The sequence below is a fragment of the Citrus clementina genome, unplaced genomic scaffold (genome assembly GCF_000493195.1).
Source record: "Citrus clementina cultivar Clemenules unplaced genomic scaffold, Citrus_clementina_v1.0 scaffold_9, whole genome shotgun sequence".
Lineage (NCBI taxonomy): Eukaryota > Viridiplantae > Streptophyta > Magnoliopsida > Sapindales > Rutaceae > Citrus > Citrus x clementina.
In genome coordinates this window covers 6,983,607-7,001,126 of record NW_006261964.1, presented here as the reverse complement: position 1 = coordinate 7,001,126, position 17,520 = coordinate 6,983,607, and the positions used below count along the sequence as shown (strand labels likewise).

General features: G+C 33.2%; 1 pseudogene; it reads right to left on the bottom strand.

The window, feature by feature from the left end:
- Positions 1-7,041: 7,041 nt before the first annotated feature.
- LOC112098874 lies at positions 7,042-9,291 on the bottom strand (annotated as a pseudogene).
- Positions 9,292-17,520: the final 8,229 nt, after the last annotated feature.

Here is a 17,520-nt window from a genome sequence, read left to right as displayed (position 1 = left end):
GAAAAACAACAAATTGGGACTGAAGCTGCTGCTGCTGCTCGAAAAGATTCTGAACATCACTAACTAATTTCTTCATGAGGTCATCTGAAGTTAGTGGATGCTTTAGAGCTGGAGGCTTATCAGTATCCATCTCATACTCCTTAGAGTCAGAATCTGCTGAAGGCTATAATACGGAGCCACGACGAGGGGTGGAGGTCTAGCTCCTAACCTAAAATCGATTGACTGATCAGAATGGTAGATATCATTAAGCATGCGATCGTCTTCCGGAGCAACAAGGGTGTCTAGGTTCTTAGAAGTAGATGTCTTGACCCACTTCCCGTTCTTCCAAGAAAATCTGATACTAGTCATAACTTCCTTACCAATCCTCTTAGTCTACTTATAGACTGATTCTCGAATAGGTACTTAAAAATGTCGTAGTATCTTAGAAATAATACTACTATATGGGAGGAATCGATGGTTAACTCCAAGAGTACTTAACATGTGTCTCAAAATAACATAACCAAGGTTAATAGGTCACCTCTCAATAAGACTCTCTAATAACCCGACATCCATCCTCCTTACCGCATCTGAAAGCCCCTTCCTAGGAGTAACAATATGTTGTAATATGGTGTGGAGGATCCTAACTTGTAGAATCAATAATTGCGACCGGAAAGGAAGAGCACAAACATCACTTGTAATATCCCGACGGCGACAAATGTTTCTAACACCACTATTATGAGCAAAATCGACAAACGAGAAGACTTTTCTAGAGGTATAAATCTCATGTCCAGCATTCAAAATTCCTAGGATGTTGTTCAAATCCTCAACATCGAATTCTATGGAGACACCCTCGACATGAGTAATCATCTTATGTAGTCTATTTGTAGAAATTTCTATATTCGAGTAAAAGACAGGGACTAGATTAGGATAAACTCATTCATCAAGATCTAAAGCCAACTCCTAAGATAATAACATGTCTTTAACACTTCCACCACACACAATCAACTCAATAAAGTCCTCCAAATCCACATAATAAGAATCAATTACCTTTCGTCCCATAAAATGGGATTCAAATCGTTTAGCCATCAGACCTGTGGGAAAGTGGATCCTTTCAAATTCGCAAGTTTCCCATGGTGGTATTGGATTCCTACTGGGACACATTTTCTCTTTCAAGCAACCCTTGTGGATTCGGCCATGGATACACTGAGGAAATTTGGGATTTTTGGAAAAAGATGAAAATAAAAGAAATGGAACTGGTTAAAAATATAATAGAGGATAGAGGAAGTGATTATGATGCTCAATTTGGCCAAAAAATGACGAAAATCTGTCCAAAATTGAAGAGAATTGTTCAGCTGCCCTTAGGGTTTTGATTTGGCAATTTTTTATTTGAAGCTTGATTTGGTGTTTTGAGTTAATAAAACAAGTCTAAAGATGTTTAGAAAGGTTTCTATCAGATTAATTTTGCAAGAAATTGCAAGAAAAATGAAGGATTTTAGAGAGAGAGAGCTTAGGTAACACAGGTATGGAGAAAACGGTGAAGGGGTAAGTGAAAGTGAAGAAGAAAACCTGTGAACATTTTATATCGCAAGAAAACGGCTCGCTTTTTCTGTAATCAGTGATCCGATAATTTCCTGAGAGCTCTAAATGAAAAATGGTTGATCCGGTTGCCAATAACGACGAAAGGTTAATAAAGATTAACTCTCTGCTTTTAATCAGTTAACCGTTTGTGACAAATGGTTTGCCAATAATTTGCATATATCATTTCCTAATTTTTGTATTTAAACGGTAAACCGTTTATTGTCAAACGAGTAGCCATTTATTTCAACTATGATTTCACACATTTGTTTTAACTTTTTGCCAACAATTAATCCATTCCAAGATCATTTCATTGATTCGAAATGTTTTAAAGACCAATTTAATACATGATTTATGAATGCACACAACTTAAAAAACCAATAAGCAATCATATAATAAAATAGACTTGATATCATATAAAGTTATACTATTGTGCAATATTAATCATTCCAAGCTCATGCCTAATTTTAGTAAATTCTTCTAAATTAAGGGGTTTTTTGAAAATATCAATGAGTTGTTTTCGATTGAAACAAAATTTAATGAAATATCCCCTTTTTTAACATCTCAAAAAATGATGTATAATCTTTATATGCTTGGTTCTTGAGTGTTGGATAGGATTCTTTGAAAGATTTATGGCATTAATATTATCACATGATTTTATCAAGGTAAATGTCATAGTCTCTAAGAGTTTGTTTCATCCATAAGGCTTGAACACAATAACTTATGACTGCAATATACTCAGCCTCAGTAGTTGATAGTGAAACCGAATTTTGTTTCTTCCTAAACCAAGAGACTAGAGAGTGACCTAAAAAGTGGCATGTTCCACTAGTGTTTTTCCTATCAGCCTTATACCCGGCAAAATCGGCATCCAAATAACATATTAAGTCTATATGCGTTCCCCTAGGATACTAAAGGCCAAGATCCATAGGACCAATAACGAAAAATCATTTTTACTGCAAGTAAATGAGATTCTTTAGGACATGATTGAAATCTTTCATACAAGCAGACACTAAATATAATGTCAGGCCTACTAGTAGTTAAGTAAAGTAAGGATCCGATCATAGCTCGATAAGTTTTGATATCAACTTCTTTGCCTTTTTCATCCTTGTCAAGTTTGATTATTGAGCTCATTGCAGTACTTTTAATCTTTCCTCCTTCAAGTCCAAATCTCTTGAGTAAGTCCCTTAAATATTTGGCTAATGATGAAGATTCCTTCTACAATTTGTTTTATTTGAAGTCCAAGAAAGTACTTCAATTCTCCCATCATGTTCATCTCAAATTCTTTTCTCCTATAAGATGAAAATTCGTTATACAAAAACTCATTAGTAGAATCGAAAATAATAGCATCAACATAAATTTGGACAATGAGAATATCTTGATTTTTATGCTTAATGAAAAGAGCTATATCAGCCTTACTAATTGAAAAACCATTATCCAGCAAGAAATTTTTAAACCTATTATACCAAGCTTTAGGTACTTGTTTTAAACCATACAATGCTTTTGTTACCTTATAAATATGATCTGAAAATTTCTCATTTTCAAAACCAGGGGATTGTTTCACATAAACTTCCTCCATAATATAACTATTTAAGAAAGCACTCTTGATATCTATTTGAAATAAAATAAAATCTTTGTGACATGAAAATGCTAAGAGCATCCTAATGGATTCTAATCTAGTTACAGGTGCAAATGTTTCATCAAAATCAATTCTTTCTTCTTGGTTGTAACCTTAAGCCACTAATCTAACTTTATTCCTTACAACCACACCGGATTCATCTATTTTATTTCTAAATACCCATTTAGTACCTCTAATGAATTGATGTTCTGGTTTAGGAACTAATTCCCATACATTGTTTCTCTCAAATTGATTCAACTTCTCTTGTATTGCCATAATTCAAGATTCATCATTTTCTGCATCCGCAAAGGATTTTGGTTCAATTTCATATATGAATGCTGCATGCTCACAAGTATGTCTAAATGATGATAAAGTGGTAACACCTCTTGAAGGATCACCTAAAATTAAATTCTTTGGATGAGAGGAAATATACCTCTACTTCTTATGGAGTGTTTGAGAAGTACCTTCTTTTGCCTCCACATTTGTTTCTTCATATTGTTCCTCTTGATTTCCAGGTGGTGTATCCTTTTGGATATCCTTTGATGAATCTTCTTGTAATTCTTCATATGCATAATCATCAACAACAACTTTCTCCTCAGAGGAGGAGTTAGATTCATCAAACATAACGTGCATAGATTATTCCACAATTAAAGTTTTTTTTGTTATAAACTCTATAAGTTTTGCTTGAGTTTGAATACCCAAGAAAAATGCCAACATCAGATTTTGGTTCAAATTTTCTAAGATTATCTTTTATGTTCAAAATAAAACATTTACATCCAAAAACTTTGAAATAATCAATGTTGTGTTATATATCTTTCCAAAGCTAATAGGAAGTTTTATTGAGATAAAGTTCAATCAACATACGATTTAAAACATAACAAGCGGTGTTAATGGCTTCGGCCCAAAAATACTTAGGCAAAATATTTTCATTCAACATAGTCCTAGTCATTTCTTAAATAGACCTATTCTTTCTCTCAACAACTCCATTTTGTAGTGGAGTCCTAGGTGATGAAAATTGATGCTCAATGCCATAATCATTACAAAAGTTTTCAAATGCATGATTTTCAAATTCTCCGCTATGATCACTTTTAATACAAGAAATAGCATATCCCTTTTCATTTTGAATCTTTTTTTAAAAAAACCCTACATGCATCAAAAGCATCTTCCTTATTAGTTAAGAACAATACCCATGTGAATCTAGAATAATTATCCATAATCACAAATGCATAATATTACCACTTAAACTAGCATATCTAGAAGGTCCAAACAAATCCATATGAAGTAATTGAAGTGGTTTTAAAGTGGAGACATGGTTCTTGTTTTTTAAAGAAGTTTTGATTTGTTTTCCAAATCGGCAGGCTTTACAAATTCTATCTTTTTGAAAACCGATGCTTGGAAGACTTTTAACCAAATTATTTTTCAAAATTTTTGAAATCAAATCCATGCTTGCATGACTTAGTCTTTTATGCCATAACCAACCATCATCATGTTATACGGAAAAACATTTATCATTAGTAGATGCACAATCTATATCAATGGTATAAACATTAACACATATATTTCCTACAAACAAAGTCTTGCTATCACATGCATTTTCAATAATACATTTCGATTTATCAAAGATAACCCTGGGGAGAATTGACTTACTTTTTGGGTTTGTTATTGATCACTTTGCGAAGTACCTTGAGGATCGTGGATCAAGCGGAGTAGCAATTATTAAAGATAACCAAATTCAATCTAAGGTTGAGTAAACTGTATAGTGATAAACTATAAGTGAGAGTTTTAAATTTGGTAAATTCATAGGTTGTAACATCTCAACTTAGTGAATTGCCTTTCATCTGACCGTATTCTCGTGGATGTAGGATTGATTAATCCGAACCACGTAAAAATCTCGGTGTCATTTAATTATGCAATTTATTGTGTTTTTTGGAAAATTAATATTTTTTATGCTTATGAACAGTAACCGTAAATGGTAACGGCGCACAGTATTTTCGAAAATTAATTAAGGTATTAATTTTAGGGTTTTAATTGCCTTCATCTATTTGCAATAGATCTAAATTCCTTTTAATTTTGAAGAGCGGGTAACTAATTGTACTTTTGTTTGAACTTTTTTTTATTATAATTTGTACCTCTAATGTGAGGTGTTGGCTGGCAGGAAAAAAGGGCGGACATATTACTCGGAACATAGCAAAATCAGGATACCTTAAGAAGCAAGAAGTATTTGCTTGTATTCCAAGATGTCGCGAACGAAATAACGCCCACTCTCCTTTTGTTAACTTACATACATCCTCCCTTGGAGATTTTTCTTTTTAATCAACTTAAGCCTTGTGTTTGAACGCTTTTATTCCGAATTTTTCTTTATTTTTACATAACTCGTTTTCAATAAATTTGGATGAGTTTCACATTTTTTTTATCTGCAAGGTAATTTTTGGACTCTCATTTTGGTGTTCGTTCAAATGACATCTTCAGGCTCAAGTTTACAACTTCTTTAAATTAAGTTTCGGCTTTAAGAACAGAATTGGAGAAAATACATTTATAAAAATGTCATGTATTTGTGCAAATTGCTTTATACCTCCAGTTTTCGGGATAAAGAACTACATATATTTTAACATATATTTGTTATGGTCTGATTAGTTAACAGCATTGTCAAATGAGAGATACAATCAACTCAAGAAACCAAAACAAACACAATCTGCGCAAGATCATCAAGATTAAGTTTGATAATGAAATCGATGGACGCAGAGATCACAAGACATCAAAGAATGAAGGAAAATATGGGCATAGGCATAATGTGTTATTCACTCATGCATAGAATCACTTAATTACTCGATTCACCAAAACCATTCCTTATTTCGTAGGGTAAGTAAGGTAGATACTTTCAATTCTTAACACCATATGAAAATCCTTTCTCTTGGGCGAAAATTATGATCTGTCAATGTCTTTTGAGTCTCTAATTAAAATATGTGATGTTGTAATTTTAGTTACGTTCTGTTCAGACAACTTATATTGTTAGTTCTTGATGAGGAAATTTCTATATTCTTTTTTGATCCTCTGTATTTGTATCGTACCTACTACTTATTTCTATTTAGTAGACAACCCATTGAATCATATAAAAACCAGCTGAATTATAGTTTCAATGAAATGGAATACAAGTAAACACCTTTCTCTCAGTGTCCTATGGACCGCTTTCTTACACTTCTACTCATCAAACATTCCAATTTTGAAGGAGAATTGGTTTTAATGAGTTCAGATTTACCATCTTCATGATCAATGTGGTTGATGTTTATAATCTTTGGATAACTCTTTTGAGGCTGTTTATCCTTGCATGGTCTGTGTCTCCACGACAAATAGGAACTTCCCTGGACTGATAGGTCACGAGGAAGGCCAAATATATCTTACCTCGCCATACACAGCTGCAGCATCTGCTTTGACTAGTTGCGTCACTCATCTAAGAGAGTTCTTGCTGTAGACTGATCAAATGCTGAATAGATCACTAGGTAGTACACTACATGATATCATTTTGCAAAATAAATATGCAATATATAGAATCACAATTTGGATACTAACAAAGCTGCATTACAATTATTCACAATAATGTGCCATCCGAACCAACAAATAAGAAAGCAAATAGGACAGGGCAATATAATATGAGCATAATATCTGAAACTTATGCTACTTGGCAGCAAATTGCCTTTACAAAGTTTTTGGAGTTGAAAGGAAGCATGCACATGTATCAGTATTTGGAAAGTAGTAAAAGGCCTGCTTCACTGCCGATCTCCAATTACTCCGTAATATTTAGCAGGTCAATCACTCTTTAAATTCCCCTTCCACACCAACACAAATATTAGACGAAAGCGAAAACTTTGGGTAGATTAATGAAGTGTTCTCCCATCACTCTCCATGATTGTATCTTTAAAAGATTTACCATGAGGAATCATTGGCACAACGTGCTCTTAAGAGGAAACCATCACATTCAGTAAGGACGGTCGTGGAGTTTCCAGCATTAACTAAATTGCAGCTCTAATAACATCCTTTTTGTCACTCGAGCTACAGGAATCCCGTAGGCGAATTTCTTAATAGATCTCCCAAATATGAATCAGCTCTATTTGCCTTAAATACCGTTCCTCCAATTCCATAACCATGCCTAAGTATTGATTATTTATCAGCAATACCTTAACAGGGAGATTTTCAGCCTTGATAGTGGCCAATTCTTGTACATTCATTAGCAACAGCATCTCCGATAGTAGCAGGCAATCGAAAGCCCAAGGATCCATACCCTGAGGGTGTTAACAGCTGGGCCCTCTTAAACTTGTAAACCGAATGGCCCACATTTGATGTTGCCCTGCTTCGGTACATATAATTGTTCTTTCATCATCAGTCAACTCATTTAGAATTTGAATCGCATACTGAGGAGGAGGAATCTCATCCTCAAACGTCTTGTAACTAAGTGGATATTCCTTCTTTTGCGCATCAAGCTCTTTCCTCCTAGCCGAAAAATAAAACTTAAATCTAACTTCTTTGAAAAATCAAACTTAAATCTAACTTCTTTACTTTCCAATATCCTATTCATCCATTAAACACCACCTTTGCATCCGCGGAAATAGACTAGTAAGGCAGCATAATGTCACGGGATGAGTGTTTTGCGCAGCAAACCTGTGCGGCACTTAGACAACCTTTGCCGAATGTTGCTAATTAAGCCTTGAGCTTCTCGACTAGCTAAACCTATAGGTTTTCGAAGAGCTTGAGAGAAGAGAGCAATGGAGTAGAGTAAGAGAAATTGTATTACTCGAAAGAAAGATTACAAGAGAGCTTACAAGTGTTTGAGTTGCTTGCTCTAAACTTGTTGCTCAAATGCTAAATGCCATGCCCTATTTATAGGGGAGGCTTGCCAACCTCTAGATATTCTAGAGAATTCTACCAACTATCTAGATAATTACATGTGCTAGAAATGTATGGAGTATTCTAGATATTTACAAGCTCAAATGTGTTAGAGTTGCCTGAAATTTTCCGGAATCGGGTTAAGGTAGCGCTCTTGGCCTTGTCTTGGGCTCTCTATCCCGAAATTGTGGGCAATTGAGCTAGTAACTTGGGCGGTCCGCAACAAAAAGCTTTCCATTCTCATTGGAACCACTATTGACATAAAAAATCTTAGCTCGGCTTGCAAAATCCTCAAGCTTTGATGTCAGACGGTCATGAAATCTAACCCTAACAGTAAGAAACAAGTCGCATTCATTCACAGCATAATTAGCATATAAAGTTCTAAACATTCCTGCCATCCGCAAGCATAAATCATCCGAACAAGGAAACAACCCTAGACCCAGTGTTGCGCACGTTACTGGTATCCCCGTCGGCTCAACAAACCTCCTTAACTCCTCACTGGAATTCAAACAGCTGCCACAAACACATAATATAGGATTCTTCGACTCTGAAATTAACTTCAGAATCTTCTGTAAGCCTGACTTATCTGGTTCTTTAGACAACCTAGTATTCAGACAATATGAATGGCTGGTTCCAATTTGGAATAGCTAGTTGTAGTATATGTCTCTTGGTATATCAATTAAAATAGGGCATGGTCCGCCCTTTCCGTTATTAAAAAATACTGGATTTGCGAAAAAGAGTGCCTCACTGATCACCCTAGTAATATCATCGGATCAAGGACAAGATAATTATGTTTTGTCATATAGCGGGTCACCTCCACTACTGGGGTTTCTTGAAATGGGTCGTACCAAAGAGCTTTCGTGAATTCTGGCCAGTGATGGCTACAATCGGGATACTGTCAGAATAAGCATCCATGAGGCCAGTCATTATATTCATGACGCCAGGTGTTCCGGTGGAATAGCCATCCGCTCCTCCGGAACAAAGATGCCACCTTGTTCATAGCGAGGGAGAATAATCCGGATGTTGGAGTGCGAGAGAGATTGGTGGATCTCAATAGACGCGACATCCGGATAAGCAAAGACAGTGGTGATACCCTGGCGTTCCAGGGCTTCCACGATAATGTCATCACCTTTCTGAAGCTCGTCTGGCGTAAATCTGGGAGCAAAATCTGTTTGTTGGAATGGTACAGTAATTGTTGGTATACTGAGAGAGTTGTTCGTAACTTGGAGGCTGGGATTTTTCATCCAATTATAAGAATAAGGAAGCTACATGAGGGGTCGGGATATTATCGGTGGAGATATGGAGGTGGTGAGGATAAACGATGGGGATAAGGTGGTTGCCATTGATGCAAGGAATCTAGAGAATCTAGTTACTAGTGAAAGACAGTTGCCAAGGCCACCATACTGTTTATATATAAAATTGTTTCATGTTGTTCACATTTCTTTTGTATAATATAACGCGTTTTATTTTTTAATTCTCTACTTTTTAGTTCTAATGAATATGGATTCCATTTGTTTTTTATTAGTAAAATTATTGACGGATCTGAATCATGATTAATAGATAAAAATATGAGATTAGTTTGATATTAGCCCTATACTCTCACTAGCAATCCTTTCTGTTGGATTGGTCAGTAGTACCTCCTTTCCTTAACATTAAGTGAAGTGTTTGATTCTCCTACCTACCCGAATGACCATAAGAGTCTTTCTTCGGTAATAGACATATGGCACGAGTTTTTTAAAATGCACCATTGATGTAGATTAAGAATCCATATTATACTAGGATTAGATTCCTTATTAATTAAGGTTTATAACTTTCAATTTCCTTTCTAATTTAGAACTTTGTTTTCCTTTTACTTCATGATTTAAGATAATTACTACTAATATAAATAACTCCCTCTTTTATCTTTTGAAGGCATATTTGAATTCAATAATATTTTCAATTTTTAAATTTTTGTGTGAATATTTGAGTTCAGTTAATTCTCGGTATTCTACAGAATCAATGAGTCTTAACTCTTAAATTTGCAGTAATCTTTTGAATCAACGTGAATTTAATTTGTTCTTTTATTCGGTATTTTCTAGAATCAACGGAATATTATGAACTTTAAACTTCCGCTGCATCAACTCTCAAGAGAACTGATATAAGGAGAAATTATAATTCAATTCTAACAATCTTTACTCATATAGGGAGTGGATATTTCGATGGCAGTGCTTGGAATTCAATCTAAAGGGGCTAAGTTCTAACAATAAAAGAATTCAGAAATAGCCAACAAATAACAAATACCAAAATAAAAATTCATTAATATTCATTTCAATACATTTATAGCTATCCTTGACATATTTTCATATTTTTAAAAATTTGAAAAATAGCCTCATCATCAGAACTACAAAATATATCTTTTTTCTATATATACAACAGTATTATTATTAAATCATTGATCTCTCACCCGATTTCACAGAGGATTTTTCACAAAATTCATAGCTGAAAATGTCTTTCTACTGTAGTTAGAACAATTGGTAAAATCAATGCAAATGTCATCAAAAGATAAATTAATGGATAGTATTTATTCTTCTTAGTTCAACTATTTTTCTTGCTAACTAACCAATCCATTTCAATATTGAAAATTTGTTATCAAAACCCACGTCCATAATCTAAATATCAAGTTGAATTTCAAGTGCCAAAAGATCCATTGAAAAAAAATAATTTGGATAAAAGTCGCAAGATGAAGTAGTTTTTACTTTTTTTGTGCAAGGAGAGTAGGGCCCCAGGGATTTCAAAATAATAATATTTCCTAGGGATTGAAAGTTTAAAAACAAAATCTGATATTTTAGTTATTTTAAATTTTAGGAGGGACGTTTATGTAAATCAGATTAAAAATGGGAAAACAATCTAAATAAAATTATAAATTTTGAAATGCCTAGCCCCAATGGGCACCAGCATTGGATATTTGAACCCATCAATTTCCTCTATGTACCCACTTTTTTTAAATAAAATAATTAAGAATGGGGATATTTTTTATTTTAACTTGTCAATTCCCTCTCTAAATACCCTGTTAGATTGATTAAATCTTTTATATTAAAATAGCTTTTGTTTAAATTACTGAAGTAACCTTTTTCTCTCTCTTTCCCTCTTTTTCTTATTCTCGATCTCTCACAACTAGAGTAATATCTTATTTTTGAGAATGTCAAAATGCCAATTACTGCTGAATTATAACATCTCTTAAAAGTTTTCAACTTTGTTAGTGTTGTGGCCTACTTCGAAATTTGAAGAGAAATTCCATGAAACAAAATGAAATTTTAAACATTTTTTGTAAAACCCATGAAACCTATGAGAATTTTGGCCTATCTAATTTAAATGACATAATTTTGGCAACTTACATAGCGGAAAATATTTCAGTATCATGTCCAAAAAATAAATCAATGTTGCTCTATGATGCCGTGATTAAATTCACGGCATCAATACTATAATTAAATATAAGACTTGTAACTTTAATATAAAACTTGTAAATCAATAATTGCTATAAAATAAACATAAATTTAAATATTGAACATAAGATTTGTAAATGGAAGGTAAAACAATTAAATTAATATAAAACTAGTAAATTATTGTATTGATGGTAAGAAAACAAAAGCTTGCAAATATAACAAAAACTAATAAATCAATATTAAGTGAAAACTAAAATATAAAATTTGAAAATGGAACATAAAATTTATAAATGCAAGGTGAAAAAAAGTAAATTAAACTAAAACTAATAAAAACAAGTAAATTAACAATAATTTTACTCAGAATAAATTTTCCTAAGTGAAGAAGAGAGAGAGAGAGAGAGAGAGAAAACAAGGTCAAATAAGGAATTGAGCAAATTATATTATCACAATATAGGCTTTTTTTTTTTTTTAGGGAAAAGGATCGCAGTGAATGTAAAGACAAAAGATTTCTTTTTTTTTTAGTTAGTTTTGGGATAGTGAAGAACTCATGGCAAAATATTTTGGATTATCTCTAAGACTCAATGATTATTTATACGAAAGCATGATTTTCAACTTCGTCGTATCTTGGGGAACTGTAACAAGGTGACAGATGCATAAGCTAAATCTCCTCTTTGTTGTCTATATTTCTGTATAGGTGGAGAATTTTCCACAACTTTTATTTTTTTGTCTTTGAGTAAGATTATTTAATGGGTCATTCTATGATGTGTTACTTTTTTTACAACATCAACAATGTAACAAATGTGCACCACTAGATTCAATCAACAGTGTAAAACAATTGATTACAAAAAACATATAAGGTGTATAAATATATTGAAACTGATTAACAAACAAGGTTTAAGGATTATTTAAAAAAAAAAGAACTATGATTAAAATTACGGCATTAATACTGTAATTAAATGTAAATTATGTAAATAAAATATAAAGTATATAAATTAAACATACAACTTGTAAATCAACATAGGATATATTTAATTTAATATAAAACTTGTAAATCAACATTAACTGTAAAATAAACATAAATTATGTAAATAAAATGTAAAACTTGTAAACGTAAGACAAGTAAATTAACATAAGATTGGTAAGTTGTATTATTATTAGTAAATAAAATAAAAACTTATTGATATGACGTCAAACTTTTAGACCAACATTAAGTATAAAATAAAATATAAATTATGTAAATGAAATATAAAACTTGTAAATGAAAGATAAAATAAGTAATCACCATAAGCCTGGCAAATTGATGTATGATTAATAAACAAGACAAAACTTATAGATAAAACATAAAAATTGTAAATTTGTATTATATATAAAATAAAACATAAATTATGTAAATGGAAAATAAGACTTGTAAATGGAGGTAAATTTATTAAATTTACATAGAAGTGGTAAATTGATTTATAAATAGTAAACAAAATAAAAACTTACAAATACTATTTAAAACTTATAAATCAACATTAAGTATAAAATATAAATATACATTATGTCAATAAAATATAAACTTGTTAATGAAAGGTAGAATAAATTATGTAAATAAATTGTCCAAGGAGGCCACCAATAGAAAATATTTGAAAATTAGTTACTTAAAGAAGCAAACAATGCAAGATTTACACCATAAAAAACACCAGAATTCAACGTACTTGACAAACCAAATGTAGAAAAACAATCACCATCGACATTGAAAAATGATAGATTGAAAGTTATTTGTAATCATGCCAACATGCAATGGGCTGCTCATGAAGTTGATTACTATAAACATGAAACAAAGGACAACAAACCTAGGATAAGTAAATTGTGTGCCATTATTCCCTGGGATAAGATAAGTTCTTGTTGTATGCCCAACCTCACAATATTTCACACACTTTCTAGAGCTTTTCTCTATTCAATTGGCTTTGGAGATAGCACCTTTGTTTTTGACAACTACTGGATTATATAGCTTTGGTCCACTCTGCACCTTTGTATTTAGGAGCCCGTCTCGCTGAGGTAGTTGTTGAACAGTTAATGTTAACCGGTTAATCTCAACCAATGCCTTTTCGTAGGCTTTGGTATATTTGGCTACATTGTAGCACATTTTATTGCAAGGTATAGACAATGCACTAAATTTAGCAAGTTCAAAAACTTTGGTGTCAACTTATGGTATGGCAATGTACAAGTATTGTGATCCTTTCGTCTTGACATCTTTTGAAATTATTGTACTTTCAACATATGAAACATGTGTTAACCCGGAAGCGAACCCATCATTTGACAAGAGCATTTTATACTATTTTCCATTAGCTCATGGACCACATTCCACTGCATTATTGGTGTCCCAAATTCAGTGAATGTGTACAAATGAGCATCGACATTTTTTTCATTTTATACCTTGATTACTGCACCTTCTTACAGCATCTCATCTCTAACCTTTGCAAAAACCCTCAATGGGAACATTTCTGCAACATGATTCTCTAGGCTACGTAAGTGCATTCTCAAGACATGAGCACTATGTTTGAGTTTGAATTGATTGGTTGTTTAAGTGGTACAAATATTACGAAGAGCACGATCGATTTGTCAAACAAACTCATACAACTTTAACTTATATTGGACAGACCAGTTCAGATAAGCTTTGGCTTGGTTTTGAAGTTTTTAAAGGTACCTAAAGCATCTGATTTTAGCACAAGAGGAAAGATCCAGCAGTACCTAGTGTAATCATCAACAAAAGAGATGTAATATCTATAGCCTTCCATAGAAAGTACAGAGGCTGGTCCCCAAAGATCAGTGTGGATTAATTCAAGAGGATATTTTGATTTGATGTCAGTTGCTGAAAAATGAAACTGGTGTAATTTGCCAAGTTGACATGCATTACAGAATTCAAGTTTTTGCTTATTATCACCAATAAAGGTTATACAATTGTTTCTCAAGAGAGTTTGAACAACATGCTTGCTTGGATGACCAAGCCTATTATGTAAAAGACTGACTGAAACATTGCTTGAAGCATGAAAGTTTACTGGAAAACTAGACTTTATTTTCTCAAACAAAGGATCAACACAAACTTGCTGAGAAGAAAAAACTGACACCATTGAACTTGGTTGGAATACTGATGTATCAGAAGAAAATGACTCTCCACATGACAGTAGCTTATACAGTCCACCTTCAACAAATAACTAGCCTATGGGATTGATAATCCACAGCTTCTCAAACAACAGCCTTCAACATCATCCAACTTATGCTGACTGATAACATTTTACAGTCATATTCAACTATTTGTGCACAGCTGAATGATCTGATAATCCACCAGATTAGAGGTGTATTTAATGAGCATAAGTAACCCATCAAAGTCAGCTTCTGATAATCCTAAATGTAACCATCCTTGCTCCGTTTGGTACAGCTTATTAAATAGAGCTTATAACAGTAGAGCTTATAGCAGTAGAGCTTATACCAATAGAGCTTTTGAACAAAAAGTCATTGGGTGTTTGGTTGTCAATAAAAAAACTACTTTTGAACCATTAAACTATGTGATATTTTTTATATTATATATATTTAGAAAAGCTTTATAACCTCTACTCCCAAAAGCTCAAATTTTGGGTTTTTCCTAGTAGAGGTAAATTAGCTTATTTAAGCTAAAAAAACTCTACTAAAAAAAAAACCAAACACCATAAAAAATTTTAAAAAGTGCTTATACGATTAAATAAGCACTTATGGCTCTTAAATAAGCCATACCAAATAGGCTCTTAGTGTTAAATAAGTCGGCTAGCTAGATTCGTGATTATATGAACTCTTCTTTCGCCTTCCTAATCCATTCTCTCTCTCTCTCTCTCTCTCTCTCTCTCTATCTCACAAACACAGACGTTCTCTATTTCTTTCTCACTCTAAAAATCTTCAATTTCAACAATTTTCTTGCTTTTTATAATATTTCCCAATCATTTCCCAACTTTGGTTTTCATCATAAACTCACAATTTCGTCACTAATTTGATAAATACCTGAACCATAAACCCTTGTTTGGCCAAAGCAAAAATCCTCTAAATTGACCAATTTTTCAATCTTTATTTAAAAAATTTCACCCATACATTTCCCTAAAAGACTTAACCTTCAATCTAATCAGTTCAAAATCATGAGTTTAAGACTAAATTTTACTAAATTGATTCAGGGTATGGGGTTCATAAATATCAATGGCTAGTGGAGATAGATCAACGGGTGGTTAGAAACGCAAGCATTTGGCTTCGAGGCAACAGTAACAACCTGAAGACATCCTTGAATTCATTGCCACTTATTTTGCTCCACCCTTAAGGAAATAATTTTACGACTGGTTTATGTTCAAGTCTATACTCAATTCTTACTTTGTGAATTTAGACAATTTGGAAAATATATTTATTCATAGAAGAACTCTTAGGACTTTGCTAGAAAATGTAGGTTGGAGTAATACACTGATTATTAGGGAACATGTATATCTGAATCTTGTGAGGGTTTTTTACTCTAATATAGATATATATGCGGGTACTGAAAGTTGAGTAATAACCAATGTCTCTAGAATTCCTAGTGAACTCGATGGGATGAACCTCAATGAGATAATAGGCACTAGGGATGGTGGGTATAATGCATATACATCTAGGAGCAAACTTGATTTTCTATGATATTCACATACAAGAGCTGTAATAAATATTTATAGGTGTTCTGACTTTTTCGATAAGGATTGTAATGGCACTTTAAAATCACAAGCCCTGTGTCTCCGAGTCTGGATCCTTTATAATGCACTCTAGCATGTCATAAGCCCTAAAAAGAGATATGCTGATATAATAACCCAGATAGACCTAGCCTTGTTGGATAACATTCTAGAGGGAAGAGGGGTTAATGTTGGTTATGTTATCTTTCAACTTATGCTCAGCACTGCAAGGGCAGGGAATAGAACTTTGCCTTTTAATAGTATCATTACCTGAACCCTTGAATATTTTTAGGTCCCCATTGTTAACCCGACATTTCATAAGCCTCGGGAATTAGGGGATGATGATATCGCCAGCTTGGATTTTGTATGGCAGAATGACAGTTGGGTTAGCAATCCCATGGCTAAGAATAGATCCACTTTGATGGCTCCAACCAACTCTCACATGCTGAATGATGTGTTCCCCCTTGATCAACTTCCAAATATATGTGTTATGGTGCGGCCTCGGGTTGACTATCCCATTGCGGAAGCTCATGAAGATTTGGTTTGCTAGTTGTTGGGTGAAATTCATAGTATGTCCAAGAAGTAAAACCAGCTTCAGATGCAGTTTAAAGCATTTCAACAGTATGCATTTGATGAGCATCAATTACTCTTTGTCGAGCAGCGACGCCTCTATGATCAGCAACAACAGCTTCTTTATAGCCAGCAAACTCTTCTTGATAATCAGCAAAGGCTCTTTACGGCTCTTAGGTTTCCTCCATTGCCCTGCCCATCACAGCCACCCCAATAAAGATGTGGAAGGTACTCATCTCATGAACTTTTATTATTATTCCTTTTTCTTTTATTTGCTTTAGTATGGTTTGTTAGCCTTGCTATTGGTAGAAAAGATGAAGTTGCAATCCATATAAAGATTAATGATTGAAAGTAGCTAATTGCATATTTTGGACTATAAAGTTGCAATCTATAAGCTGTTCGGGCTCATATTTGTTCAAGGATGTTCTCTATCATTCTTATTAGCATTCAAGAGATAAAAAGGCTTATATTTATATATGTAACACCTAGTTATTTAGGAGATTCAATAGTTGCCAGCTGACATTTAGGGTTTTTTGTCAAACTTTGATGATGCATGTTATGCTAATTAGCTATCGAAATCATTCTTAGAATATTTTCTAAACAAAGATTACAGTTGATGGGTGCCAAAAAAAGCTTGAAGAAATACTGTGTTTTTCTTTCAGTTCATGTATGTTTCTTTTATTTTTCACTATGAAGTTGCGGAATGCAAATTGCAGTTATTTTCATCCTTGTTCTATACATGAGTTGCTTAGCATTGTGTTTCAAAAACTTGGCTAAAATATGATTA